Source organism: Colias eurytheme, chromosome 6 (assembly GCF_061535395.1).
Source record: "Colias eurytheme isolate Ceu_HAF_F1 chromosome 6, ilColEury1 Martin Lab GWU primary, whole genome shotgun sequence".
NCBI classification, from domain to species: domain Eukaryota; kingdom Metazoa; phylum Arthropoda; class Insecta; order Lepidoptera; family Pieridae; genus Colias; species Colias eurytheme.
In genome coordinates this window covers 13925150-13930000 of record NC_142985.1, presented here as the reverse complement: position 1 = coordinate 13930000, position 4851 = coordinate 13925150, and the positions used below count along the sequence as shown (strand labels likewise).

Sequence of the window (4851 nt, the reverse complement as noted above, 5' to 3'; positions counted from 1 at the left end):
ATGTGCGTTCGAAATGTCGATGTTCAAATGTGTCCTGCAGTTCACACTATGACGCGCAGTTAACTGCGTTCTTCATCGACCCGCGAGCCAAGTGATCCACCGTTCAGGGTAATAGTTTATTTAATAATGTTTTCGTTTAATAATCAAAGCGTTGTGCGCGCTCTTTTATGTAACGTTTGCGTGCGTGTACATAGGTTAAAATATGTACCGCGGCGCTTTCGCGAATCACTCTAACACGTCATATACACTGACATGTTAGAGGTATTCGTTTTTTTTTTTTTTTTTTTTTTTAACGGATGCAGTCACATTCACGCGTCCCACGACACTCGTTCGTACTAGTACACAAACACACACGAGGCGCGTATGCGAGTAGTGCGAGAGTGCGCAGTGCGTCGTTACGTTAATGATCCTTCCGCAGGTTCCCCTACGGAAACCTTGTTACGACTTTTACTTCCTCTAAATGATCAAGTTTGGTCAACTTCCCAGCAACGCCGACGGCCGTGAAGCCACCGCGTGTCGGTCCGAAGACCTCACTAAATCATTCAATCGGTAGTAGCGACGGGCGGTGTGTACAAAGGGCAGGGACGTAATCAACGCGAGCTTATGACTCGCGCTTACTAGGAATTCCTCGTTTATGGGGGATAATTGCAAACCCCAATCCCCAGCACGAAGGAGTTTCAACGGGTTGCCCGGGCCTCTAGGCCAGGGAGAACATGTTGATTCCTTCAGTGTAGCGCGCGTGCGGCCCAGGACATCTAAGGGCATCACAGACCTGTTATTGCTCAATCTCGTGCGGCTCAAAGCCGCCGGTCCCTCTAAGAAGAATTTTAATACGCCGCCAGTGAGTTGCGCGACCCGAGAGCCGCGCACACCTAAATGACGACGCCTATTTAGCAGGCTAGAGTCTCGTTCGTTACCGGAATTAACCAGACAAATCGCTCCACCAACTAAGAACGGCCATGCACCACCACCCACCGAATCAAGAAAGAGCTATTAATCTGTCAATCCTTCCGGTGTCCGGGCCTGGTGAGATTTCCCGTGTTGAGTCAAATTAAGCCGCAGGCTCCACTCCTGGTGGTGCCCTTCCGTCAATTCCTTTAAGTTTCAGCTTTGCAACCATACTCCCCCCGGAGTCCAAAATCTTTGGTTTCCCGGAAGCTGCCCGCCGAGCCATTGTAGTAACGTCGGCGGATCGCTAGATGACATATTTACGGTTAGAACTAGGGCGGTATCTAATCGCCTTCGAACCTCTAACTTTCGTTCTTGATTGATGAAAACACCTTTGGCAAATGCTTTCGCTGATGTTCGTCTTGCGACGATCCAAGAATTTCACCTCTAACGTCGCAATACGAATGCCCCCAGTTATCCCTATTAATCATTACCTCGGAGTTCTGAAAACCAACAAAATAGAACCGAGATCATATTCTATTATTCCATGCACGAAATATTCAAGCGGCATTTTGAGCCCGCTTTGAGCACTCTAATTTGTTCAAAGTAAAATTGTCGGCCCACCTCGACACTCACTGAAGAGCACCGCGATAGGATTTTGATATTGAACCGGCTTTTAACGACCGGCTCACCGACGATATGCTCCGCAAACGTGTCAGTATCACCGCGGATGCGGTGCACCGACAGCGCGGCGCACAAATGCAACTACGAGCTTTTTAACCGCAACAATTTTAGTATACGCTATTGGAGCTGGAATTACCGCGGCTGCTGGCACCAGACTTGCCCTCCAATTGTTCCTCGTTAAAATATTTAAAGTGTACTCATTCCGATTACGAGGCCTCGTAAGAGTCCCGTATCGTTATTTTTCGTCACTACCTCCCCGTGCCGGGAGTGGGTAATTTGCGCGCCTGCTGCCTTCCTTGGATGTGGTAGCCGTTTCTCAGGCTCCCTCTCCGGAATCGAACCCTGATTCCCCGTTACCCGTGACAACCATGGTAGTCGCAGAAACTACCATCGAAAGTTGATAAGGCAGACATTTGAAAGATGCGTCGCCGGTACTGGACCATGCGATCGGCAAAAGTTATCCAGATTCATCAAAATTAACGACTTCAGACGCCAGGCCCTCCGTCGATTGGTTTTGATCTAATAAAAGCACTCATTCCATCACTGGTCAGAGTTCTGATTGCATGTATTAGCTCTAGAATTACCACAGTTATCCAAGTAACTGAGTAAGATCTAAGGAACCAAAACTGATATATTGAGCCATTCGCGGTATCGCCTTAATACGGCTTGCACTGAGACATGCATGGCTTAATCTTTGAGACAAGCATATAACTACTGGCAGGATCAACCAGGGAGCTAACTAAAGCTTCCGCTAGAGCCTCAAACGTAACACGACGATGCCGCCGCGACGTTTGCTTCTCTATATACATATGCGCGCGCGGCGTGGTAATAAATAACACGATATGCAACGGCGGCGACCGTCACACGCACACTATTCACACACGCGCCGCGCGCGCAAACGTGGATAAATCTGAACACAGTCAGGTTTAATCGTTGAAAGTATCATCTTAACGAGACACCCCTTAACAATTCCCATTCGCATCAAGCGAAGGAAAAAATTTTAATATCGGTCAACTTTTATGACGCAAACGATCAATCTACGCACGGAGAGTGGAAGGATCGAAAATTGCGACCAAGTTTTGGTATATACGTGGTGTTTCACACACACATATAAAACATCTGATAATAGCCCATTGGTACATCACAAACGTGTGCGATGTGAGCATTGAAAATTTTTATACTGCCGTTCGTCGGATAGTCGTATATTTTTCACGGTCTGCGCTCCGAGAGTGTATCAAGATGCGTAATATTTATTTACACTACACATATAGAATACAATCTACGAAACTGACAATCTATCAAACCGTCGGCAGACGCAATGTTACTACTACTGCACGCACACGCACGCACGGGCGACGCGGTACAACAGCGACGAAATAATGATATACATACGCGACATACGTACACAATCTCTCACATGCGCACCGCGCATCGCATCCCGTCAAAGAAGTCTCTGCTTGTTTAATTTTTGCCGTTACGCCGCGCGCGACTAACGCGCCTCGTGTTTTCAAGGTCAAGTACATAGTATAAAACAAAGTCGCTTTCTCTCTCCCTATGTCCCTTTGTACGCTTAAATCTTTGAAAGTACGCAACGGATTTTGATGAATAATCGTTCAATCAATAATTTATCAATCAATCAATCGATCAATCAATAATTGATCAATCGATCAATCGATCAATCGATGTATCGATCCATCGATCAATCAATAAATCAATAATCGATCAATCAATCAATCGATCAATCAATCGATCAGTCGACGCATCGATCGATCAATCGACGCATCGATCGATCAATGGATGTATCGATCGATCAATCGATCAATCAATCAATGAATCAATAATCGATCAATCAATCAATCAATCGATCAATCAATCGATCAGTCGATCAATCGATCATTCAATCAATCAATCGATCAATCGATCAATCGATGCATCGATCGATCAATGGATGTATCGATCGATCAATCGATCAATCAATCAATAATCGATCTATCAATAATCGATCAATCAATAATTCATCAATCGATAAATCAATCAATCGATATATCGATCGATCAATCAAATCAATCAATCAATACGATCAATCGATCACTTATAGTTTTTGAGATAGGTTGATTTAACTGTAATTTATTATATTTGCTGCTACGGAACCCTTTGTGCGCGAGCCCGACTCGCACTTGGCCGGTTTTATTTAATAGATAGAGTGATTCAAGAGGAAGGTTTATATGTATAATAACATCCATTAAATAGTGGAGAAGTACTGTTATTTTTGAGGTTTCTAATGTGATGTCGTTAATAGTTATATTTTTTCCGCTTACATTGCAAACGCAGGCTGAACCCTACGAGTTTTATCAAAATATTGTACTAAGTATTGTGCACATTGAAAAGGTCTACAGAAAAGTCCGCGATAGTATATATCTATCTCTTATGGATAACCCACAATAACTTTTTTTTTGTCATTTACTTTTTACGACAAATAATGGCTAATTTTCGAAGGGATTTTAACCAATACAGCATTAATCCTTAACCAATTAAATACCTTGAATGCATTGTTCATTTAATATAGATCTATATGGCCCTTTACCCCGTATGATTTAAGTGAATATTTTCGAAGATATTACAGATTTAAAAATTGCGGGACATAGCATTTGCGGCGGTACCGGCCGGCCGCCCGGCTATATATTATTTTATACCCGTGCGAAGCCGGAGCGGGCCGCTGTTTTTATATAATACTAGCGGCCCGCCCCGGCTTCGCCCGTGGTACATATGAAAAATAGATGTTGGCTGATTCTCAGACTTACCCGATATGCACAGAAAATTTCATGAGAATCGGTCCACCCGTTTCGGAGGAGTATGCAGACTAACATTGTGACACGAGAATTTTATATATAAGATAATAATATGTACAACGTTCACAGTTTTTCTGTAGCGTATTTAGTATCAGCATTGCACCCGTGCGAAGCCGTGAGTTGACTGTGACTCCCAAATGTTAATGTTTGCTAATTTTTGTCAATTATGTAAATCATTTTTTTTAGAAGGGGGTGTATGTAGTGTGTGTTATTCGATGTTATGTTAATTTGAAGACCCCAGCCTCTGTACACTAAATATCGATCGATCAATCGATCAATCGATCATGTCAAAGTGAGAGTTGCTACAATTTTATTATGGTAACTACCCATAATTAGGGAGTATCGCTTTTTAATAATTGGTTCAGATACTTATTTTATTTAGCATAAATAATAATTGTCTCATCCAACAATGCTTCTGAATGACGTTGTT

General features: G+C 43.2%; 2 non-coding genes across 2 annotated transcripts in view; both read right to left on the bottom strand.

Annotated features, from left to right (window-relative positions):
• LOC149908155 (5.8S ribosomal RNA) overlaps positions 1-111 on the bottom strand; it is a 157-nt gene extending 46 nt beyond the window's left edge. The window contains exon 1 of the ribosomal RNA XR_016456860.1: positions 1-111. This exon is cut by the window's left edge and continues 46 nt beyond it. This is a non-coding gene — a ribosomal RNA (5.8S ribosomal RNA).
• A 290-nt stretch (positions 112-401) lies between these two features.
• Positions 402-2306, bottom strand: LOC149908154 (small subunit ribosomal RNA). The gene has a single exon (XR_016456879.1). It is a non-coding gene; the product is annotated as a small subunit ribosomal RNA (ribosomal RNA).
• Positions 2307-4851: the final 2545 nt, after the last annotated feature.